This window comes from Ceratotherium simum, chromosome 4, assembly GCF_057802395.1.
Source record: "Ceratotherium simum simum isolate JZ-2026a chromosome 4, ASM5780239v1, whole genome shotgun sequence".
Lineage (NCBI taxonomy): Eukaryota > Metazoa > Chordata > Mammalia > Perissodactyla > Rhinocerotidae > Ceratotherium > Ceratotherium simum.
Window position 1 is genome coordinate 57,905,031 of NC_141903.1, and position 16,945 is coordinate 57,921,975.

General features: G+C 37.7%; 1 long non-coding RNA gene across 4 annotated transcripts in view; it reads left to right on the plus strand.

Moving 5' to 3' along the window:
* LOC147917303 (uncharacterized) overlaps positions 1–16,945 on the plus strand; it is a 251,280-nt gene that overhangs the window by 141,730 nt on the left and 92,605 nt on the right. The window contains exon 2 of one of the 4 annotated variants that reach the window (XR_015551984.1): positions 7,205–7,321. The exons of 2 other annotated variants lie outside the window; for them this stretch is intronic. This is a non-coding gene — a long non-coding RNA (uncharacterized LOC147917303). The remainder of the gene's footprint in view (positions 1–7,204; positions 7,322–16,945) is intronic. One more of the 4 variants, XR_015551985.1, reaches the window with a different exon arrangement.

A 16,945-nucleotide genomic window follows, 5' to 3' on the forward strand; every position in this document is an offset into this window, starting at 1 on the left:
GCACTAGGCCCAGAAGGGTCAGCGATGGTTCACTCTAGGACTAGGTATTCTTTAGAGATAAAAAGACTATTTGGATTTTTAATTTAAAAACAGAACTTACTTTGATCTTGTTATTGGTGAATTAAAGTACTTTTGAATTTTATAAGCCATTTGAATATCAAAGTCTCCTCTTTTACCTGGGGAGTTAAGCTAAGGGAACAATGGATGTGCTAATGTGAGACATAATTAGTCTAGGAAATGAGAATGTGAAAAAAAGCAGAGCTTGGAATTTGCTGAAGATACTTCCCAATTTTGACCATTTAGCTTTGGTTTTTAATGAGTGCAGATACCCATGGAACTGATTCTTAGAATTACATAGGTCTATGTCATATGCCAGACAGAGGTATGTCAGACTTTCTGATTACTGTTGGGGACCTTCGGCATTCCCACCATTTACCTAGGCTTTCTGCTTCCTTTCTAGAATCTGCCTATAGAGGAAGGACATCTTTAAACATCACACTTCCATGGCACCTCTTCAGCTGATTCTTTCATCTCTCTCCCTTCAACTCTGTACCGCCATCCCTGCCCCCAACCAAATAGAAAGGACAGGGCAAGCTTAAAGCAAATGGCTTCCCTTATTTCAGAACTCAGTAATTTGGCAAGCTGTGCTCTGGAAACAAACTACTTTTTCAATGTGGCAGACCAGTGAATTCTTATTGATTTACCAGAATGAGTAAATCCAGTTTCATAAATTTATCAGATTACTTAAGATTTATTTTTTGGTAAAGCCTATAGATAGTCACTGGATAGTAAGATCAGATCATTCAGCATAATTGTGTATGGATTTTCTAGAGTTAACTGAAAACATTAGCAATCATTTTTTCTCCAAGTAAATGAATACATTTCATTCAAATGGGTTTTTTCAAGTTACAATTTCAGAAGATTAAGGCATACAAGGATGCACACTGGCAATACAGGTCAGAGAATAACTGTTTTAAGGCACGAATATGATAAAGAAAAGGCTTAATCCAAGTGCTATATTAAAATACAGAAAAAAACACACTATAAGCTAAAAGGACCTAATATCTATTAGGATTACTCATTCTTTTCTGAAATATTGACTATGATAACTTCTTTGTAAGCTCCATTCTGTGGATATCCATCTGTGGATAATGGGGGCTGCTTCAACTCAACCACCCTGCTCTGTCCGAGTTTTTGAAGACCTTTCTGTAGAAATTAGATGACCTATACTGGGGTGCATTTTAAATATATCTGTCTAAATATCAGTTTTAAAGAAATGGAAACTATTTGTTATTTCAGAGAAGCTGATATCTGCTCCCCACAGTCTTAAGATCAGTAAAATGAATGTTTCTAATCTGCACATATACAGGATTCAGACATTGCATTTTGGAAGACTTTTTCCCTTCCTGTAGAAACATTAAAAGGTCTTTTATAATACATTTGCTTATTTCAAAAAGATAAAGAACACAGAGAAATGCTGAGTATATATTTATATTTTCTATCTTTTTGTATTGCTTTCAATAAGACGAGGCCTCTTCTAAATAGTCTATATCAAAACACTGCAATATATTTTCAGGGTTTCATTTTTTTCCTAGTAGTATTTTCATTAGATAAAAATGTTTTTTGTCAGTGAATCTCAGAATAAAAGATCTATAAACTTTATAATTAAGTAGAAACTATGTGTGTTGTCAAGTTTCTCTTGCTGAGCATCTGTAGGTCTTCCTCAATGACCATGTTTATGAAGTATACTCCCATGCATTTGTTTATGAAATAAAGGTCCTTAAAGTAGAGTGCCAAGACCCACAGATTAATTGCATAATAAGGACTCGATAAAGATTTAATAAGCATCCAACAATCTAATACATCCATTCAACTTTTTCTGAAAAATAATTATAGAAGATTCATAACCTGTAAAAAGCCCACATTGCAAACAGAGTAGAGATGGAATAGCTATAATGAGAAGAGACAAGAACGAAAATAAAAGAGATCTCCCCCTCCCCTTAAAGTATCATTTCCAAAAGCTTTACAACAAACGAGAAAAATCACATTGTCAGGGTTAATTTCTGTGAGCTTGATGTGAGCAATCCAGATAAAAGATCTTTCATTTACCTGTCTCACTTCTTTCCTTTGCTCCTGCTCTGCCCAGGTAGGAAGCTAGTGCCAGGCTCACTGTGGACTTCACCAGGAGCTCTGCTCCTCCTATCGGACATACATTCCCATAAGGCAGCCTTGTCTCCCTTAAGATTATTAATTCCAGATCTTCCTTATTTAGGGGTTGAAGGCACTGGGGAAAATATCTAGGTCCATTGCCCCAGCATCCCAGATGGAATGGAAGGCAGTCATTGGGTTTTGCTGAGGAAAAAAATAAAAAGGAAAAACACCTCTACTTTCCTCTATGAGCAAAAACTGAAAGGATTTATTGACCACTCGAGGTGTATAGAAAGGCTATTCGAGAAATGCTACTCCCCAAAGAGAAGCAGAGCTCTTTGGGATAAAAACAGTTTTCAACAAGCCAGGGGAAAGACTCTGCTCATGAAAGAGATGCATGTGACAGCACAGCTGTTTGTGGAAGTGGTGGAGTGGGTCGGGGAAATGTCAGCAAGACTGACAGCCCTGACCGCTCACTTCTCTTTTCAGTCCTAGCCCTCTTCTTGTGTGGCCATCCACACATGTCACCACATCATCTCGTCATCTCTCTTTCTCTCCCCATCTCACCCCTCTCTCCATCACACACACACCTACACAGTACAGTGAAAACACACCAAACTTTTTCGGGATGAGCTTGATCTGGCTATCAAGCTATAATAAAAATAGAGACTGATAATTTAAGCGGCGTTTCTTAGGATGCTTATTTCCATAAACTACTAATTTTTATTGTTTAGTTCTGCTCTTCTCCGTTAGCTAAGAAAAAAAGAAATCCTCAAATGGGATAAAACTAGATGCCTCATTGCCCTTTTCCCTCCATTGTGCGGTCCATCACGTATAATAATATTAACTATTGTAAAGGAAAAGAAGGGAGGAATATATCCATGCAAATACCCAGCCACCTATCCTCGTATCTGGAACATGGTAGGTGTTCTCTCTCCCCATGAAGTTCCCTGATTGCCTCAGCTGTGAGAAAATCCCGAAAGAAATTCTGTCATTTCAATCTTCTATCTCATCTGAGGGGGTCCCTTCATGTCTGTTTCTCTCCATTCTATTACTATACTTTTCTTGTCTTGATTTTTGTTGCATCTGTTTGATAACCCAACACAGAGTACAAAGAAACGAATGGTAATAGAAAATTATTTTTAAAGTATTATAAGAAACAGAGAAAATTGTATAAACAATCTTTTTATCTAGGGCACAGTTATTTCATTTTTATTTAAGAGTTTTTTGAATGTTATCCAAGAAAAGACTTAATGAAGTAATTTGTTCTATTAAACAGCAATATAAAAAAAACCAAATAATAACAGCAACAACAATAATAATAACAATCATTTATTTAGTACTGCTTTGTGCCAGGCACTATACTACATATTTTCCTTTTTTTAATTTTCTTTAAAAATTTTTTTACTATATGTTTCTTGAATCCTTAAAACAACCTTGCAAGGTGGGCATTAATACTCTCATTTTACAAATATGTAAACTGAGACTCAGAGAAGGTAAGTAATTTATTCAAAGTTATACATCTAATAAATAGCATAGAAAGATTTATATCAAGATCGTTCTGTGTTTTGTAAGCCTTTGAACGTTCCATTAAGCCATGTTGACTTTCCATTAGTCTAGATGAGGGTTACAAAATCAAATGTTTAGAAAGGCTACGCAGGCAATAAAATGGGAGAAACAGGCAGACTGTAATGGCAACTAGCAACACAATTCAGTATTGAAGAAAGGCCTATGGCAAACCAGAGAGCACCTGCCCCCCTTCTACAAGGAGTTCGTGCTACAAGGAGACCAACTGATTGTCACCAGGATGCAATGTGTAACCAATAGTACAGGAGCTTTCAATTATTCAGAGAATTTAGAAATCTATATTTTTTTGTGAAATCACTCTACTTTAAAATATTGGTGCTATCGTGGCTTGCCAATCAAACCACTTCAGCATCATGGGCACCATCTGGCCTGGATATGTCCTTAAAACCTTAAAGCCAGAGGTAATCTGCTTATTTCTTGTGGTCAGGGAATCACAATCTACTCAGCACTATGGGTCAGAATGAAGGGTCTCTGTGGAGAGTGGAGAGAATACTTCTCTCAGTGGAGAGAAGTATTCAGCTTCTTTCAATTAGTACCAGGCCGAGACTCAGGCAGTAGCAGCAACTCGGTCACCCCAATGTTGCTCTAAGTGTGGCCCAAAATAGACCATGGCACAGCTCACCCTGAGTCCTGCTTGCACATTTCACAGACTCTTGCCTGCATCCCTTCAGGGGCCATAGACTTCATTACATCATTTATAGGATCCAATATTACTAGCCATCTCCTGGATGCCATTTTCATCAGACTAACTGAGATGTGCCCTATGCACTCTACCTTTTCATATTATCAGCTGACATTTCCATCCACGTACTGGAAATGTCTCTAATTTTGTTCTGACACATCAAAGCAGATACAGCAGCTTTTCACTTCTAAACTTCGGGTCTCAGAGAACCTTTGAAAATGAGCTCAACACTAAGAAAGCTTTCTCTCTGCTCCTCACTAAAAGAGACACTTCCAATTCTCCTGAGACCCTATGTGGGTGGGCTTTGAAACCCAAGAAGATTCCAGTCATGATGAAGAAGCTCTGTCAAGTTCCCCGATCCTAAGCCCAACCCTGCTGGGATAACAGAGAACCATGCTGATTTGGGGGAGAGGCATCAGTTAAAACACCAGTGTAGTTTGTTTATGATATAATATTCCTTCTACCAAAGGTTTACCCAAAATGCTTATACTAGACTTGGCATTTCCAGTCTCTTCACAAGACCATAGAAAATGAAGATACAGACTCACATGGTCATTAAAAGATTTCTCCCAATTTTCCTAGACTCTTATCTGGATCTCACTAGGAATGTACATCCTTAACTTTGTTTATACAGCACAATGACAACCATAAGGAAGCAGGGAATCTAGGCAAGTCTATTTGAGTTATCAGAAAAGCTCACACAAGGAGAACACTACATGTCTCATGAGTCACCAAGATACTAAGCTACTCCTATGACATGTAACATGGGGTACTAAATTTCAGCACTTATTCTTACCAGCAAATCTTCTCTTTATGTTCAGACCCATTACATTTTTGCAGGAAATCAGCTTTGCATACCTCTTGCCAAAAAAAAAATAAATAAAATGCCTCCCATTCACTTTTTACTTTGGAAGCTAGGAAATTTTTTTAAAAATGCTTAACTGTCTAGGTTTTTATTCATTCAGCCTAACTCTAACTTATGCCTATTTTAATAATAATAATTTAATATTTAATAATAGCTGGATTTTTGTAAATCTGAATCTATTATAACACTGTCAGTGAAAAATTCCTTTGGGAAATCTACAAAGAACTTTCAGGATACCGTGTTTATGTTTTCTACAAATGTGGTTCATAGTGCTCCGAGTTCATGATTTTAAAAAAATGTTTAGGCTTCATTACCTAGGAATCATCAGCAGAACTTACATAATGCCCTGCTATTTTGATTATCTGTACTTTCCTATGCTTTATTGTATGCAAAAACCTTGACTCTCTAACACTTTACCCCTGAAAATTTCCTATAACTTAGATCCAAAAGGGATGGTATGGAACACCTGGTACTGGGATGACCACACATTTCTGTTTTCACCATGACAGTCCTGGTTTTCACCTGCTGTCCTGGCATAATTATCAACAGTGCTCCTTTCTTTCCCAAAGTGTTCCAGTTTGAATGACTCATTGAATGGTCCCTATATGCTGTTACTCTCTTAAGGGTACTCTCTGTGACTTGCAGGTGAATGGGAGCAACTTATGTGAATTGTTAATAATATATTCATTATCATGGAAGTGAGCCAGTAAAATTATTTGGAAATGTTTGCTTTAGATAATGTACAGTATATCTCTCCATGATCAGAAATCAACATCATAAATAACTGCTTGAGTTTAATTTCAAATATTATGTCTTCTTCTCAGTAAATAAATTGATATCATTCTCTATTTGGTAAACAAGACTATGAAATCACATACACTTATTTTTTGCTTTAGCTGCCAGGAAATAAAGCTTAACTTCCCTTTCACAGAAGTGCTTAGAAACATCTATTCCCTCTGCTTCCTTTAGACAGACTTTGAGCAATTCCATTCATAAGTGCCTTACCTTTTACTATCATCCACTTCGCATATTCTTTTGGAAGGTGGTCAAGTATACATTTTATATTAAGTTTAATATTCCAAAAATAGCTAAATCTCTCATTAGCCTTGCCAGTTCTAACTCAGATAAATTAAAAGAGGTACTATAGGTACTATTTAGTGGTGGAACTACCTTTGGTTAGCATTCTACTGAGGATGATGAGTTTTCTTAGTACCATTATGAAGACAACACCCACTCTCAAGCTGAAATCATATGTATCTGAGTTACTTTGAATTCCTAATATTCATTTTTCCCTTTCCTGTCCGTGTAAGCATCTGGACGAAACAAAGAGTATTATTATACAAAAAGGTCTAGAACTGAGAGCCTCAAATGAAACAACTATGACCCAATCCAACTAATGAAGAAAGCATGGTGAAGCCTCCACAGCAGTCATCCAACCGGTGAAGAGCCCAGAGTTCTGCTCTAAATCAAGATGGAAAGCAGAAGGAAGGGGGAAGTCCAGAGTCTCAGGTGGAAAACATAAAGACAACTAATATTAAATTCTGAAAATAATTGTGCTGAGAGAGGCATAAGGAGGGCTTCCAATTAAACCTGGAAGAAGTAAATATTATCACATCCAGAGACCAACCTGAAACATAATCCCTCCCCTGAGAAAACCCAACTAAATCAATAATAGCTACCTTTTTCAGTGCTTGCTATGTGCCAGGCACTGCTGTTAGCAATTTCCATGGATTAAATCATTTACCATATTTCATTAAATCTAAGCTATTGTTGATTCTAAGAAGCATCATTATGTTGTGTACCACTAAGAAAGAAAAAAAAATTCCACAAATTATATTATGACATAGCATTGATTGTTACTCTTATTTCAGAGATGGTAAAATATTTTTTAAACATATGCTTTTTTAATTTTTAAATTTGAGGTACGGTCGTCCTTACAACTACATTATGGAAATAGGTACCATTATTATCTCTAACTTACGGATGAGGAATCTGAATCGTCGGCACTTGCCCAAGGTTAGAGAACTGGTAAGTGGAAAGTAAGTATTCAAACCTAGACAGTCTGGCTCCAGAGTATGCTCTAACCACCAGGCTCTAGACCCATCCATATTCCAGTTTCCATGATAGTGATATCAGCACCTTAAAAAGCAGCCCATTATATTTTTGGACAATTCTTAGGGTTGGAATATCTTTTTCTTTACTGAAATGAATAATAATTATAACAATAGCAGCAATAGTAGCATCAATAACTACCATTTATATACTAGGTAGGATGCCAGATGCCTTACAAAATTCTAGTAGTAGTCCCCAAATGCTGGCCAAGCAACTCATGCTGCCAAACATACAAAAATCTCATCCATCACCTGTTAAAAACAGAATCCTCAGGGCCCTTACCATGACCTTCCAATTCCGCAAGTCTAGGGTGGAGCCTAGAAGTCAGATCTTTTTGGAGGGGCTTATAAAAAACATAATTTTATCATTTCTACACCCTACAAAGTAGGTATAATTGTACCAATTTTGTAGGTACATCTCCCTACTGGATCATTGTCTCCTGATTCAACTGGGCTTATGAAACACTTGCCACGTTTTCTAAAATATGCAAATTAGCACTGTGTGGCTAGTAGTAAGATTATAGCTGTCCTAGCATCAACCTAACTCAGAAAAAGATCACTTTTTTAGGCTCTGGACCTGATCCCTTTACTACCATGGGGGTGGGGGGCGGACTGCATGGCCCTTTGGGCAGCCCCTCCATAGCGTTTTCACTGGAGGGATGAACCATTACTGCCCCACTACGGAGTCTGGAGCTGAAGAAGTTCAGAACACGCCACCTCAACATATGCTGCTTTGGCATATTGATTATCCTGAGCTGAAGGCACTAGAGAAACAGCAGATGCAGGAAGGGCTCTCTGATCTCCCCCTTTCTCCCTAAAAGCAGGTCATAAATTTTCCATGAGAAAGTGCCCTCCCCTGTGCCAGGAAGGAAAGAACATTCTTATCACCAGAGACTGGGAGTAGATGGCGAAAGGGACTTGTACAAACAAACCTACTCAAGTAACCCTTATCTTCCATTAGTTTCCCCCATATATTTCCTAATCACTGTCTCACAATTTACTGTCCCCAGCCCAAGTCTTGTTTCACCCCCACAATTTATCACTCTTTGTGTAAGATGGTATATAAGCTTATGGGCCTAATGGCTTCTTTGGGTCTTCATTTTTTTCTGAAGTCTCTCATGTACACAAATATTAAATAAAATTTGTATGTTTTTAATTCTGTTAATCTGTCTTATATCAGTTTAATTCTTAGGCCCAACTGCAGAACCTAAGAGAGTAGAAGAAAATTTTCCCTCCCCTACAGAACCAAAGCTTAGCCTGCAAGTTAGACGGAGAGGAATGTGAAGGGGCAGTACTAAAATATGTTGCCACAGACAATCTGCCAGAGTGCATGTTCATGCTGGAATTTTCCACTCCTGAGATGAGTTACTGCCACAAGGCAATGATGCAATGAGACTCTCCCTCCCAAACCTTACTGGGAATGGCGTGCCCAAAAGCACTGAACGAGGCCACTTTAGCTCCTGGCACCAGCATCCTTTTCTCTTTTGAACCCTGGCATATTTATCCTTACACAGTAGTCTCCTGCTTAGTCTTCCATCAGCACCCCAGGAAACGCAGCTGGCCAGTTCTACCGACCTCTCCCAGGCTCTTCCAGCCCCTGCTGCCTCAGAAGGAAGGGACAGAGCCCAGCAAGTTTCCTTAGGCCTACCCAAGCAATTCAGCCTAGGTAGTGCCTGTTCTTGGTCGAGGGGAAGAAATCCATCTTGCACTGATTCAAAAGGCTTAGGAAATGAAGTTTGGAACCACTGAAAGACCACTAGAGCTGTGCAAGCTCTCTTGTAGGTGGTTAAGTGGTAAGAGATGAATCATAGACAAAGAAAAGTACCTACTTCCTTCCCCCACCCCTTAGATAATGGTGAACATTCTATGCACTCTTCATGGCCCAATTCATAAGGCTAAATGGCCATAATAGTGAGTGTCCACAGTAACAGGCACTGCAGGAATTGCTGCATATAGGGCCTATAAGATTTTACACAAAACTGTCAATATTTATGAATAACACAGACGGTCGACTTAAAATTATTGAGTGAAGGTTCAAAGATGCTTCCTCGTGTTTACATAATCTTAATCCCTCTGTGAGGATAATTAATAGAAATATGGCTCTCGAGAGGCAGCTGAGAGGTGGTTCCTCAAAATACTTTTCCAGAAGGTTCCCAACACATCCTTGCTACTTTTTCTAGGATCCTCTCTTTATTTATGGCCTAGATTGTACTTGATACCTCAACAGGTCATTAAAATTCCTCTTTTATAGTCAAAAAATCCCATAAGGAGTAAAAAGACCCTTAGAGGCTCTCCAAAGACACCCTCCAAGGTGCCTCAGGCACATTCTTTTAAGACTAGACTTTATCTTTGGCTTTAAGTACTCCCAAAGCAAGAAATCAGGAATCGTATTTTTCGGGGCACACCAGCAGAGGTGGAGAATTGGGTCATAATACAGGAAACTAGTTTTCTCTGGCCCTATCCCCAGCTGCCATTGCAGGATCTTTCTTTTAGATCCACCTGCACAAGGGACCTCCATACACTTATTGTTTTAGGATGTTTCCAGGGATCACTTCACCTGTGCTTTTAAACGCCACCCTCTCAGGTAATGCTTGGGGTCTGCAATTTTCTTCACACCATGACTTCCTTTGGTGATGCTATGCTGGGACAACCACCAGCTGACATCCACCCAAACTGATGCCCTCTCCCAGCTTCTTCTGCAGGGCAGATAGGGGCTGGGCTGGCTGCTATTCAAGCAGTCATTTCTCCAAGGGGCTCCATTGTTTCCCAGTGTGCTCCTGGCCATCAGTGTTATTCTTTGCTGCTTCGGGTCATTATAAATCCCAATATGTTTTATAAACATAGCATAATGCAAGTCATCTTTACTTTGCATGGTTCAGATATGCATGAATTTCAGTTACCGTGGTTTAGTTAAATAACACCAGCCTCCTCAACAACACAGTGGAAATTTCAATCACCACAATATATTAACCAGGAGAAAGTGCACAAAATACAAACTTGGCTTCTAGCTCTGCAGTTCAGACTTCTTCCAAAGCCAGTTGCTAGCTGGTCACTGCCTGTCTGTCATTCAGTTCACACACAGACAGCGGACCATGTAGTTGTGCTGCCTGTTTATCCCCTAGTGATGAACCCACAGGATATTTTACAAAAATGGTAATTGACAGAGGGAAACAATCAACAAAGAAGAAATTGCAGCAAAGAAACAAAAAGTGATAATGCTGGAAGCAAAATTGGAATAGAAAATAAATGGGCTATAGAAGAAATAGCTGATCTTGGGAATGCTGGCAGCGACAACATTTAAGAGACTCTGATATGCAGCCAGAGAAACTCGAGTTTGTGGACAAAGGCAAGTTTATGTACAAAAGGCTGAAGATGTTCTAGAAGTGATACGAGCAAAAACCTTCACATTAGTATTTCATGACACTAAAAGTGCAAAGGATAAAATATTGGAAGCTGATTCATGCTTAGAAAGGAGGGTGACAATTCTCCAAAGCATAGAAAAAGATGCTCACACCATATAGTAAGGTATATGATGAGAAGAAGGCAAGCACTGTTCAAACTATTCTTAATAAGATTGTTACAAAGAAATAAAACACTTTAACTCTCAGTATTTCTGTTTTAAATTATAGTATACTAAATATTAGTTTTGCTATTTTTTTCATTTCTCTATGTGTTTATATCCAGCAGTAAGAGAGTTTTTAATTTTGACAAAAAATTTTAAAGGTCACAGGATAATCCTAATTTTTCCCATTGATGATTAAGATCACTATGTACATTTTCAGCTTTCACAGTCATTATTATGGTCCTGCACTACTGTGCAAAGTGTGTACCATTTATATAGTTTGCTGTTTTAGTTTACAGTCTCCTTTTCCCTAGACTAGAGGACATCTATATGACAAACACTACTCTGGTCCTCATCTTTTTTTTTTGTCCCTCTTTTACAAACTCAAGTCATTGTATTTTGATCAGGCTTATGTGACCAGTCCCTTAGAAAAACTGGAGTGAATACAGCTCACATGAGCTGAGACGTTCTACACCTACTCCTACCATGTCACTCTCTCCCCTATACAGTACACGCCCCACAGCTGTAGGCATCACTCCAGACGCCCTTGCCGGACTAGAGTGGAGAAGAACTATGTCTACACTTATGTAAGGACTCAAGATAGTCTGCCAAATTCCATTATGGTGTGTGGGCATGTTCTTAGCAAGTTCAGGCTACTAAAAAAGATTAGGCGATTTAACTATTTTTTGCAGTTGATCTAACTATTCGATAGATAACTTGAAAGTAGATCCTCAACCTATCCTCAATCTTGGTCCTTTCATTAAAAATGTCTTCAGAAGTTATTCAAGAGGACTCTTCGAGCCACATTTTCAGTCTTTTGCTAGCTTTTTGGTGCTTGCCAATAATAGAGCCAGAGTTCAAAATTGAAATAATCAAATTGTATAGCTCCTTGTTGATACTTTTTAATCTAAATGGACTTTTGGGAATGTTTATGGGCAGACAGCGACAGAGACTCATCCCACACGTGATAACAAGAGGACACAAGCAAATGTAGGAAACTGTCCCTTACAGACAGGGTCAGCACAGACACTTCCTCATTTGTTTAGTCCACATCACTCTTTGATCCCACCCATTAGCCAGTGACATAATCCTTCCATTTCCAGGTAACATATGTTTTATTTAATTTTTGTCCTTGGAATGATAAGGCAAATCAGAAAAAGTATATTCCAACGAAAGTGATGTTTTCTTCTTCTTTATCAATTAAATCATTCCAATAATTCATCAATTTGGATTTGAGAAACTACTATTAAATTATGTTAGATGATAAAGGCATTATTATTAAGGCTTATAAATGGAGTGAAAGTAACATTGTGTTATTCATTTGAAAGTTAAAAACCAGCGGGCTCTGGAAATTTCCTTAGGATTATGACTATTAAAATGCTCTCCCATTTAATCAGCCTTAAAATAATGCACGATAAGACTCAGTAGTATGATACAAAATATTAGATTTTTTAGTTTTATATGATGATAATGTTGATTTAACTTGGCATAATTATTGATCATTGTACAGCCTTTCTGGGTTCTCAATGATTTATCCTTCTCTATAAACAATCCAGTTCAGAGGCCAAAATACATCATTATAATAGGTAGAAATTCATAGACATAAAAAATGACCTTGACATTACATTTCTTTTCTAAAATTTCAAAAACACAATTTATCACTACCTAAAAGTTTAGACTGCTCTTGCTGCCTAAAGCAATCATAAATAATTTTACCAAATAGGATACATAATCACCTCAAATTACATTTATTGTGTGTTTTTTATGAGTATAAATAAACAAAACGACAGTATTTCTTGGCCTCATTAGTACTAGATACATTTGTATCTCAAAGAAGTACTTGAGTACTCACCAAGGCAATTGTATAGAGAGAGCTACTTCTTGAAGTATATAGTATACAGCTGCTTCTTAAAGAAGTATATGGAGAGCTTTATAGATAGAACTATAGAGAGTTTCATCTTCCTGAAGGCAGGAATTAAAACTAGGGACAACTCAATCAACAGATCAGTAGAAACCAGAAATCAAAGTCACAATGCTATACTGAAGCCTCAAGACCACTCGGATGCTACAAGAAATAATTCCTATCCTAGGAAATCTGTTTGTTTGTCTTAATATCCCTGAGGGATTTGAGGCCACACCAACTTAATTGATCTTCAGAGCGAATTCCCTGTGAGTTTTAGTGGAGGTGGCATGAGCAGGTGGGGTGAGGAGCACTGCAAGCAGCCCAGGAGAGCAGAAAGAACACCCACTGGCTTAGTGTGTAAGGTGTGTGGCTTCATTCCCAACTCTTCCCCAACTTGCTAAATGACCTTGGCAGAGTTGTTTAGCCATCCTGGACCTTGCTTTCCTCATCTGTAAAGCAAAGAGCTTGAACTAGATCATCTCAAGAAACTCTATAGGTTTTTTTTTTCCTTGTTTTTTGAGAAATATTGGAATTTGTCAAGAAAATTGCTTATAATGTTATTTTACAGTCAGATAAATTGTTCTAGAGCAAACAGGCAAGCAGCTCATTAGAGCTGCTTTAAACACAAAGACAGCTATCCTGTGGCTGAAAGCATGCTGTGTGGGAAATTAGAAAATTTACTTTTGATATAGTTTCCATGTAAACTTGAGCAATTCATCTTCCTTCTTTGAACTTCTTGTTAGTAACAACAGTCTTGAGAAGATTAAGTGAAATAATATATGTGAACATACTTGCTGAAGTATAACATGCTACACAAATACAAGGTGTTTTATTACGTGCCTAGAGAGCTCTCACGTCCATCAATAATCCCGCTAACATTCAGGCCATTTAAATCTGACCAGACACCCAAATTCTTCTCGACTTCCCTCACCTGCATACAAAATGCAACTACAGTGACAGCAGGACCAGAGTTTTTGATTAAGGAAAAAAATTATCCTGCTTTTACCATGAGATATTTATTTTCATCAACTTTGACACCTTAATCTTCCTTTATTATTTTAAGGATTTAAATATTTATCAGTACCTGCTTTTGTCTGATGAATTTGTTTGCAAGTGGCTAAGAACTTTAATTGACAATTCTTTTTAAACAGCTAATGCATTGTAAACCCATTATTTCTTGGCTTCTATGCTGAGTAATTTGACAGCCATTAACATTATTTGCTTTATTTTATTTAAGGGTTTCACCTGCATAGTTATCATGGAGTTACAGAATAATCTAGCAGTTCTAGAAGCTTCAAAATGAAAGCCCTATTTTAAATGATAAGCAAACCCACCAAGAAATGAATTTGAATTTATGACTTTAGAGATCCATAACCTGAGATATTAGACTCAATGAGCAAGCTTCAGATAGCACAGTTAATCAAAGACATAAATACAAAACTAGGAAGCTGTTGCCCTCCTCCCAAACTTCAGCAAGGAAACACGTCTGGACCAGTGTCTGGAAAAGTCCACACACTTACTTTTCTTTCTCTCTTTCTTTAAAGAAACAAGCAAAAAATCTTTCTAGATATTAGGTCCAAAAATTTTACTGATGCTGCTGTCTGGAGTATGTTTACTACCTGCTCCAACAGGAAAATGGTACAGTCACTTTAACTTCCCCTTACATTTTCAGAAAATTCTGGAATTTGGGGACAACCCTAACTAAATGTGAATGAAGCTCTTTTAAAAGCTGCCGTTGAAGGACCACCTTCACTCAGGAGCATTCTCATGTGCTCCTGTATAGGTTTGCCAGGTTCCACTGAGGTTGAACATTAACCATACTCATCTTGCAGTTGCCTTCACTGAATCCTTCCTTCTGGGATCCAGTACTTGTAATCTGCAGTGGTTGAAGAGAGGGGATTAAGAGTTTTTATACCAATAAAACTCTCTGGATGGAAGCTTGCTTACCTCATTTACTCTTGCCCAAAGTAAAACCTGCTTTAATTGTCTGTAATGTAAGTAGGCATATGTGTGGGCTGTTGTTAATGGTTGCATTGAGAACAAACGTCACTGTAGGTTTTTGTTCATCTTTTCCTTTCCATTTAACTGTAAAAATTTACAACACCTTTCTTCCAAGCTGCAATCCAAACAGGTTAGCCTTAGGGTGCTTTTATTTCTTTTGATTATGGAATATATACTATGTACCAAGAATTTTGTATGAATACACATTGTACATTTATTTTATGCGTTTTATGACATCCCTACTAGAATAAAAGTTCCATGAGGGGAGAGAATTTGTTTTGTTTACTGCTGTATTCCTCAGTGCCTAGGCAGTACTGGACACAGAGTATACTCAATAATATTTGTTTAATGAACAAATGAATGAATGAGTCCTGAACAAGGCATGTTGAGACTCATTTACTGCCAAAGTAATGGTTAATTTGATTTTTTTTCCTTTTTTTAAAATTAAATAATTTGTAATAAGAGAAATAACACAAAGATGAATAGCATTTTTAAAACATTCATAATCTATCCTCCCTACTTTGTACTCCTCCTAAGGAATCCAATGTAATATATTTTTCTACCTCTTTCTCCATGTTCACAAAGATATATACAAATATAGATAGATAGATGTCCTTCCTTCTTTTCCCATCTTCTTCCCCTCCCCAGTCTCTGTCTCCTTCTCTTGTTAACATTTATTCTGAAGTCCCTTTTTTCTACTTACTATTACAACATAGAATTTCCTCCAGTTCAACAGAAATAGATCTAACACTGGATTTTCTAAGGACTGAATAGAGAAATATTTGAATTAATGCAACCATTCTTCTTTTGATGGACATTCAGGTTGCATCTCAAGTTGTGTCACTACAAACAATGTTTATGTAAATATCCTTGTAAACAAAAATTTATGGAGAACTGGATTTCTATCTGTCAGATAGATTACCAAAATGGAATTTCTGGGGCAAAAATATACATATTAAACATGTACATATATACACACACACACACACACAACACACAAACTCAGTGTCTATTATACGTATTACAAATATTTTTATGAAGTTTATTACTTTACTATTGACTGTATATGCGATTGTTGAGAGACAACTCTCCATGGGTCTCTTGACTTTCTGTCTACTGAGCAGAGGCCCTGACTGTGTCCTACACTATCTTTACAAGGATGTTTGTACAGAGAACAGCCACGGCAGACAGAGACAGTACCTCCCTTTGGAGTAAAGGTTAGGCATGCTTATTGTCCATTATAAAAAATTTGGGTTCTCTAAGCTCAGGTAGCTCTCCTGTAACCCACTGTGTCTACGCGTGTCACCTGACACTTTCCACTTCACTATGTGGGAACTGGGGCTCTGAAAACAGGCACAAGAGAATGCTGATACTCTGGCTACTGCTATTGCTGTGAGAAATAAAATCTTTTCTCTCTGAACCAGGAGGCATATCTTCTGCTAGCATCCATGACATGGTGGCAAGCTAATGTGTTAGCTTGCAAGTAGGTCAATACTCAGACACTTCATGGTTTTAGATAGCTATATACATGGTTAAAAAATGTCAATAGGTCCAGCCCTGGTGGCCTAGTGGTTAAGTTCGGCGTGCTCTGCTTCGGTGGCCCTAGTTTGGTCCTAGGCGCCGACCTACACCACTCATTTGTCAGTGGCCACGCTGTGACAGCGGCTCACATTCAAAATAGAGGCAGACTGGCAACAGATGTTAGCTCAGGGAGAAACTTCCTCAGCAAAAAAAAAATATATATTGATAGTGCAAGAAATATACCTTGAAGTCTTCTGTGAATCATGTCTAATTTTGATGGTCTCCTACACTCCCAAATTATATAAATATTGTGGTAAAGTTTTTTCTAATATTCTTATTTTTACGTTTGAATATTCAACATAGACTACATTTTTGTACATTGTGGAAGACAAGGGCCTTAACTTTTTCTCTTCCATGTGACAGGAATCTTTATTAAATAAATCATCCTTTACCCATTGAATTAAAAGTTTACCCCATTATATAGTAACCCCTCATACATATTTGAATCTATTTTGGAATATTTTAGGTTTTACCAGTCCACTGGATTTAGATCCTATGAAAACAG